The sequence below is a fragment of the Mytilus galloprovincialis genome, chromosome 2 (genome assembly GCF_965363235.1).
Source record: "Mytilus galloprovincialis chromosome 2, xbMytGall1.hap1.1, whole genome shotgun sequence".
Taxonomy (NCBI): Eukaryota; Metazoa; Mollusca; class Bivalvia; order Mytilida; family Mytilidae; genus Mytilus; species Mytilus galloprovincialis.
In genome coordinates this window covers 72855680-72865117 of record NC_134839.1, presented here as the reverse complement: position 1 = coordinate 72865117, position 9438 = coordinate 72855680, and the positions used below count along the sequence as shown (strand labels likewise).

The 9438-nt window shown below is 31.7% G+C and overlaps 1 long non-coding RNA gene across 1 annotated transcript; it reads left to right on the top strand.

The window, feature by feature from the left end:
- The first annotated feature begins 4054 nt into the window (after positions 1-4054).
- Positions 4055-9122, top strand: LOC143064338 (uncharacterized). Its single transcript, XR_012975222.1, has 3 exons — positions 4055-4221; positions 6873-6960; positions 7655-9122. It is a non-coding gene; the product is annotated as an uncharacterized LOC143064338 (long non-coding RNA).
- Positions 9123-9438: the final 316 nt, after the last annotated feature.

The following is a 9438-nucleotide window of genomic DNA, read 5'->3' as shown; positions in this document are numbered from 1 at the left end:
GTGTTTCGTAAGATTTAGTTTTACATAGTGCTCTAGTTCGAAGTTTGTTTTAAAGTTTAAGTAAGATCGTAGCTTTGGTTTATTTATCAAGGACTCTCTCCATATATCACTGTAATAAGTTCGTACAATTTGTTCAAAAGATTTTAAATCCACCATTGTTCTACTTTCGTAATAATGTAACATATTAAGTTTAGTGAAAATATCTTTAGTGTCACTACACCAATTGTTTGTGCAACGATCATAATCCATATTGAACACCACTTTCGTTAATCGGTCGTCTTCAAACGATAAAAGCCTATTCCAGTATCGAATAATGTTCACCCAATGCCGAAACTGACTTGGTATCCATCCAGTATCCCCATACAGTGCTAGAATTGGTGCAAATCTGTGAACGCCTAAGTAATATCGAATTGCTCTGTTCTGTACGTTGTCTATTGATTGGAACTTCCTATATATTTATTCCATTATTTTTATTTGATGCCGAAAATAAGAATACGAAGTTATTTGTTAAATGCTATAAATAAGCGAAGTCAAACAACCGTTAATAATTATGTATATGAGCATTATATCTATTTATAAAATATTTTAAATACAAGCAGACATACCATTTGTGACACCAATTTCATTTATTTCCAAATCTTAAAATCATACATTTCCGTTCTTTAGCGTTTCTTAATAATGGCAGAACGGGCTTAAGAGTCATATGATTAAGTTAACTAAATAATTTAGTTTTCCCACATCATTAGCGGATTTAGGGGGTTAAAGCGAGCCCCCCCCCCCCCCCCCCCACCCCCGGTTGAAAATCTTAAAATATTTTTTGTATTAACCATTTCTTGTTTTAATGTTATCTTTACTATAATTTGAATATCTAGCACTGAATAGGGTGACACGTTGTCGCTACACATCTTTAAATATACACAAGTCATAATAACATTGGCCAGAGGGTAACTTGATAATTAGAGGACCAAAGGATTTAATGAAGACAATCCAAGGCTGCTATCTCTATATTTTATTATATATATCTTTATTAGCCTCCCTTAGAGTGATACAACAATTGCAAAACGGGTAAATACGATCTGTAATCAAATAATTAACCTTATAAAATTAATACTTAAAATTTTATTTAGAGTAACCATATGCCGGATGAACAAAAAGTGTGCCATTTATTTAAAAACATATGGTATGGTATAACATGAAAACTTCTCTAGTGTTTTAAACATTTCTCACATAACCCCTCCCCCAAACCCCCACTTCAAGCTCTGGATCCGCGCCTGCCCATAGTGCTTATTACATTATAAAATAAAATGGTATTCATCTTCAATTGTTGAAATAAAGATGAATTGTTAAAAAAAAAGCATTGACACCAGTTTAAAGTTATCGTTCATAGGAGACAGTTATGATTTATTCTATAATTCTCTTTTTAAAACGTAATATAATTTTACCTCTTGGAGTTTTTCTATATGTTACTTCTGTAATCGGATTTTGAAGAACCCCATGGACACCACATACTCTCAAATGTCTTTCAAGGAATAATGATAGTATGTAAACTCTTGTGTTGTTAGTAAGGAAATGAAATATCAAAAGCATTTGTTTCTCAATTTTTATCTCAAAATAGGGTTCTTTAAATAAAAAAAAAGCTTGCATAGCAATTTCCTTAAAAACTAAATATATATAACAAAGGCAAAGTTTTAAAACACAAAATTTATTTTTTATTTTTCTTTCATAAACTTGAATTTATACCACGCTAAACCGTTAGGTTAACAACCATTGATTAATCAATAAGTAACGATCAAAAGACAATTGTTTATTGGATTAGGTTGATTGAACATGATGATTCGGGAATCTGCAATAAACCGTTGGTCACGTGGCGAGTGGCAGGCGTTGATTAAAAAGTCATTTAACTTCAAAATTACAAAATCTATTGATACCTAACTTTATAGATTTGAGGTATTTAATCATATCCTCTTATATTCATGTTCGCTGTGATCTTAAAACGTCGTTTTAGTGTCCTTAATGCAAAAACTTTCTTCTTAGTGCACTATTAAGAAGTCTTTTGCGGTATTTCTACACACCGAAATATATGGCCTTATTATTGGTAATACTAGAACACACCCGCGAAATCGCGGGCATTCAGAGCGTAGTTTAAAGTATCAGTATGTAAAGTGTTGTTGGAAGAATTTTGTTAAATACAGAATGACTGGAGAATTTCATCAAAAGTATCATAAGTCATAGGTTATTGGGGACAGGAAAATGTTTTTTTTACCCTCCACCTTTATTTCCAAAGTTCCCAATTTATGGTTTTCTATCAATTTCAATATGAACATACATTTAGTATGTTATGAACATTTATTTAAGTAAGGAGCCTGTAATTCAGTGGTTGTCGTTTGTTTATGTGTTACATATTTGTTTTTCGTTCATTTTTTGTACATAAATAAGGCCGTTAGTTTTCTCGTTTGCATTGTTTTACATTGTCATTTCGGGGCCTTTTGAAGCTGAGTATGCGGTATGGGCTTTGCTCTTTGTTGAAGGCCGTACGGTAACCTATAATTGTTAATTTCTGTGTCATTTTGGTCTCTTGTGGAGAGTTGTCTCAACATGGCAATCATACCACATCTTCTTTTTTTTTTGTAATCAATGAATTTTGTAAAAGATTTAATGACTGGAGAATTTCAGAAAAAGTATCAAAAGTTCACATGAATAATTTTAGCGCTTATCTGTATATTATGAACATTCATTACTATATAAATAAAGCGTATTTACTTTCAATTCTAAGTTTACTAATCGATCCATGGTGATCATTGATATAGTATACAGACCCTCTCTATTTAATAAACTCTGTGACTGCCGTGGATAGTAAACTTGAAAATGATAGCAGATAAAATTCTGAAAATACACTTTATTCGTAGTATATGTATGTTCAAAGCATACAGAAAAACGCAAACCGGAAGTCTAATCTGACTTAAAATTTCGTACAATGACGGGACAATACCCGGATGCCTTTTTTCTCGTTTTTCTCCTAAAATAACTCAATCTGAATAATCATATGAATGGATGACAAATGCGACTATGTACTGTACCTATAGGACACAGAGGCGTGTTGATTAATTTATTGTGGAAAGAAGAGAAGCGACACCAAAAATGAGGTCTTCTCGTTTAATAGTATAGATATACCATATTAGTGTCACTAATGGCTTAACGTGTTACCAAATTAAAAAGAAGAAATAGGCTCAAAACCGCATTTTTAACTTTAGATTTTTTTTCAATCCCAAAATAGAGAAGAGGTCCGGTATACAGACTTATTAAAAAGTCCAGATGAGAAGTTTAACTTGCTTTTCTATTCCCGGCACTTTTAACTTAACGCATGCAAAAAAGAAATTCAGTACCTGGTTACAGTTGCGCATTGACAAATTATAATCTTTCGATTAAATGATCTTAAATTTATATGGTCTTTATTTTAAAAGTTATAAAATCTAAATGTAAAGTGATCTAAAATGTTCAATATAAATGAGTATTTTCGCTGTGAAATGAATCTAAGGTCGTCTAAAAGTGTATACATGTGTATTTGACCCGACTACTGACTACATAGTAAACTATTCATTATGTACCTATAAGGGGGGTCTGAGCGGGACTCGGGATTGTCGAGGCGTATTTTTTGTAAACGTGACACATGAAAGTCAAATTATGAGGGATGGTAGGAGGGGTACTGATCCCGAAATCCCGAGCTTAAAAACACGAAATCCCGAAATCCCGGGCTTAAAAAACACGAAATCCAGAGGTCCCGAAATTCGAAAAAAGAATTATCGTATCCCGAAAGGGTCAATCCCGAAATCCAGAGCTTAAAAACACCCGATCCACTGACCCGATCCCGCTGTCCCGATAAAGGTCCTATCCTCCCTCAAATTATTGTGCCGTGAAAACGCGAAATGAAGTTTAGCGGGACATGGGAAATTACAAAAATAGCAGAATTGTTCACTTACATAGTGTACGCGGGATGGCATCATGCGAGAATCTTAAAAAATAAGTAGTAACTAAGAGGGATCCGTGAACAGAACCCCCAATGAGACCCCCATTAGTTGTGGCTTATTTTGGTCTTTTTAGTTAGTTTCTTTCCCCTACATTACTTGACCGTTTTTGTAAAACAACAGCACTCGAGGTCTGACAGTATTTTACCAAGAAATGCACAAAATATTCAAAAAGAAGGCCTAGAAAATTTAAATATTGGTATGCACACATCCTCCCCTATCAGTACAGACAATTATATTTTTGTAAAGGCGCCAAACTCGTTTCTAATATTTATAATAGAACCGAAAAGAAAACGGAAATGGAAATGGGGAATGTATCAAAGAGATAACAACATGACCAAAGAGCAGATAACAGCCATAGGTCACCGATGGGTCTTCATTGCAACGAGAAAATCCCGCAACCTGAGACTGGGGTGGATCTAGTCATATAAAGGAGGGGGGGGGGGGTGTCCAACTACATGTCCCCATTCAAATGCATTGATCGTCCAATAAAGAAAGGGGGTTCTAACATGTCCAACCTTCAGCCCCCCCTGGATCCGTGCCTGTGAGGCATGCTTTAGCTTGCCATTAAACAAAAATGTATACTAGTTGAGTGATAATGGACGTCATACTAAACTCTTCAATATAAAAAAAAGAAACTAAAATAAAAATCATACAAAGGTCACAAAGGCCATAACTTCTGGCTCCTGAATTAGGAAAAGTGCAAAATGCAGTGAGGATAAAAGCCTTTACTGTAAATTCCTGAAATTACAATTATATAAATCATCTCACATCTTTGTGCATTTCTTGAAATTGGTCATATTAATAAATGCATGCAATATTTTCAGAAAATTTCAATATATAGGCTTTTAAAAGTCAATCTTGTGCATGATTATCAATGATTATACTCGCACAATTAACACATGTGGTTCTCAAAACTCAGAGGTGTCTATGCTATTTATGACAACATTTTAATCAAGTATAAATTTACAAAATATGTTTAGAACTATATGATTTTTAGGTTTTTAAGCATAGATATAGTAGGTCAGGATCTGCGAACTCTCACTGACTGACTGAGCACATGAATTCAACACTAGTTTTTTGGTGATGTTGGTGTTGCTTAGTGTTTTGTTTTGTTTTTCTTTTCTGCATCTTATGTTTTGCCTTGGCATTGTCAGTTTCTCTTTCATTGCCTTTGGTTTTTTTTGTTATGTTAAATAACAAGTCACAAGAGAGAAAAAACAAAAAAATATGTGAAAAAAATGGCTTAGTTCAGTATATATTAAGGACAGAGATAACAAATAGCTAAATAAGAAAAAAGAAAAAAGAAAATTCCTTTTCTATGTACAGTCAATTGTCTGATAATCTAGAAGATAGCCTGATTTGGTCTAATTCTCCTGAATTCTAGCAGGTACTTTATTCCAACTTTTTTAATTCAAACAAACCATGTCTTAGATAGTCTTGGAATTAGAATACATTAATCATAAAATTTTCATAATACTTTGGTGAATTATCTATTGATATAATCATGATAATTAAGCTCCTTTTTAATTTTTAGGGATTTTAAATTTTTAATTTAAAGTTAGGGATTTTATTCATAAAAGCGGGGATTTTTCCAGTACGTATACTATTAATAATGCTTTGAGCAATTTTCATGAAACTTGGTGAATTATTTTTGTATAACATAAACATGATAATTTTCCTTTTAATTTAAAAAAAAAATCTGATTTATGTCATTGTACTATCATGACTTGGGATTAGGATAGTCTCAAGAATGCTTTCACAAATGTTTATGAAACTTTGGTGAATTGTTTTTATATCTTGACAAACTCCCTTTTTATTGTTATGACCCAAAGTGGAGGGGGCATAATGTTTAACACTTGTCAGATCGTTTGTCCGTCTGTCCCAAAGTTGTTTTTTGTTCTCTTACAGTACTTTAGTTTGCCTCAACCAAATTCAATTAAACTTTTACAAAAGCTTGTTATCACAATTCTCATATCAAGTTTGAATTTTGGTGATGTCAGTGTTACTGTACTAGAGTATCAGAGTTATGCCCCTTTAGAAATGGGGAAAATATGCTGAATTTTAGGTTTCCTATTCTCTAAAATTTAGTTTGTCTCAACCAAATGTTATGAAATCAATACACAATGCTTATCATCACAAAATACAGATTAAGTTTGAATTTTGGTAGTGTCTCTTTTACTAAATTCTATAGTTATGTTCTTTAAAAATGGAAAAAAATGTTTCGGCCTTGTAACTTAAGTTTCCCTCAACCAAATTTTATTAAACTTTAAAAAAATACTTTTTATCACAATTTTAATCGGATCAATTTCAAATTTTGGTAGTAAAACTTTTACCGTTCTTCAGTTATGTTCCTTTAAAACTTTGAATAATATGCAAGCTGGAGTATCATTCCCTATTTATCATGTATATTTTTTTATAAGATGCAGAGTTAAGGAACTTTAGTTGTTGCAAAGTTATTTTAAAATTGTCCATTTTCAAAAACTTTGAAAGGTTTTAGAAATTTATGGATTTGTTAAAAAAATCACAGCCTTAAACTTATAGTCACTTGAGATATATATCTATAAATGGAGCCAAATTATATACATGTTTTATGTCAATAAATACCACTGTTTGTGCATGTTTTTTTTTTTTTTGGAGGGCAGGGGTCTTATTTGCACAGTGCTCATAGTTTTTTAGTCGATCATTAAAATTCATTTAAAGCTTAAAGACCAGCTATAAGGGCAAGAAGCTTATCAAGCACTCATGGTTTAGATTTTTATTAAACACACATTAATATACATAATGTACATTAAACAGAAAAAAATATTGATGCAAGATGTCATTCAACTTTTACTCTTTTATGTATAGGACAAGAACTATAGAAGATACAGAGAAATTATATACAGCAGAAATGATAGGCAATGTAAAATTTGCAGAAGCCAACTAAACCTAAATGGTAAGGCACCTTTTAATTTTAAAAAAGTTATTGAACTTGAAAGATGATTACTAGTATCATGATTACTATAAAATTAAAAGATGTGGTATATTAAATATGAAAACTATCATGGCTTTGAGAAAGCAATTGTAGGCCTGTTACGACCTTCAATAATGAGAAAATCCATACCCTATACTATAGTCAAAGTAGGCAGCTATAAAAGACCTAAAGATGAAACATTGAAACAATCCAAACTGTAAAACTAATCATGGTAATTGCCTAGTTTATAACAAAATAAATTACAAAAAATAAATATGACCGGTATGAAACAACAACAACAACAACCACTAAATTTTAGTGTCAGACTAAACTGACAAAAGCTACAGGCTCTGAACTTTGGACAGGCACAATAGAAATATGGCAAGGTTATATAAAAATAAGATGTGGTATGATTGCCAATAAGACAACTCTCCACCAGACAACCAATGATGTAAATTTCCTGCAAACAGGGACTTGACTTCTGTAAATCAACTAATTTTTCGTGAATACTTTATTTGGCATTTTATACTTTCTAGTCTACATCGCAGTTATTTATTTTTCTCGAGTTCAAGTTTACTTAATGTATTTTAATAAGGAAAGATACACATGAAAAACATTTATTGCTGTTTCTCTCTCTATTTATAACATTTTATTTGTTTATTTTGTGTATTTATAGGTGATCAGACATCTTGGTTTTCATGATCAATAGGTCATTACTGAAGAGGAAACTTATAGTTGAAATTTATTTACATAGTGCATAATTGGATTAATTTGAAATGGAATGTGTGCTTTCCTGCAAAAAAGAAATAGGAAATTTCAACATTATCACATGATAATGACCATAAACAAAATGGAGTTCTATCATAGATACACAAAAACACTATTGCATAAAAGCAACAACATATCTTAATCAAAAGAAAGGAGAATGCTGAACAAATACTATTTTGTTGTTGAAAAAAGGAACACCAGTTTTATCCACTCATTTACATCGCTCCCTCATATCAAATATACAGAAGAAGATCATTGAAGAACAATTTGCAAAAATGATTTCTCTTAGAATTGAAGGGAATTGTTTAGTGAATGGAATAATGTATTCACTGAATTCTTACGTAGTGGATTGAATAACTGTACACAAGATGAAACAGAAGAAATTCTAATTTAAAATAACACGAAAAGTGTTTATTTTATTATTTAATCTGCAAATATATAAACAAATTCTTTAGAACACCACAAATGGTATGACATTCAAATTGGTTGCTTATTAATGTATCGCATTGAAACAATTACAAAGAAAATAGAAGCATTTGCTCCAAAAAAAATTATAAATCAAAGTTAAATTTATAAAAAAAGTATAAACAATACCTAGATCTAAACAGTCAGACTGTATTATTTTCAATGTCATTAAAATGTTGAGTCAAACATTTATTAAAGTTTTGAATATCATTTGCATCAATTATACAGTCTTGTTATTATTATATTCATACTGTTTGTATACATGGTGTAGTGAAGAAATGTTCAACAAGTAAAAATAAGGGAAAACATTTCCTTAAGGGAAATTTGATCTTCAGAAATTTCCTTAGAGGAAATTTGAAGAACAATGATTTCCCTAGAGGAAATTTGTTGTCTTGAATTTTCCTCCAAGGAAAAGTGTTTGTCAAAAATTTCCTCACAGGAAAAAGTATTTCCTCCAAGGAAAATTTGAAGCTACAAATTTCCTCACAGGAAAAAGTATTTCCTCCAAGGAAAATTTGAAGCTGCAAATTTCCTCAAAGGAAAAAGAATTTCCTCTAAGGAAAAAGAATTTCCTCTAAGGAAATAGAATTTCCTCAAAGGAAATAATTATGCAGCAAATTCCCTAAGGGAAATCTTTTTCCCTTGAGGAAAAAACAATTTCCCTTGAGGAAAAATCTTTTTCCTTCAGGGAAATTTGATTTCCCTTGAGGAAAAGTACTTTTCCTGTGAGGAAATTGTTGAAAAAAGGGGCATAACTTTTTCAACAGTGGTGCTAGATCCAAAAAATTTTAGGACAAATATCAGGGAACCAATACCAACCAAGTTATCAACTTTGTTTTGACTTAACTCCAAAAATTAAGGTGACAACTTTTGCACTCAGCGGAATTGCAAACTTGTCCCGGAGACTGTTCCAGTCTTGATGCGGTTCGTGTTGCTTAGTCTTTAATTTTTCTATGTTATGTCTTCTGTACTACTATTTGTCTGTTTGTCTTTTTCTTTTTAAACCATGGCGTTGTCAGTTTATTTTCGATATATATGAGTTTTACTGTTCCTTTGGTATCTTTTGCCCCTCTTGTATCCCATTTTTACCAGGAATTAGATTTCTGAAGTTTTCATACGTCAAACATAAGTGATAATATGACAGGACGTCGTTTCGTATATTGGATTAATTACAAAGTGAATGAAAGCTTGAGTAGGTTAAATACTTCTCTCTAAATACATTTTAAA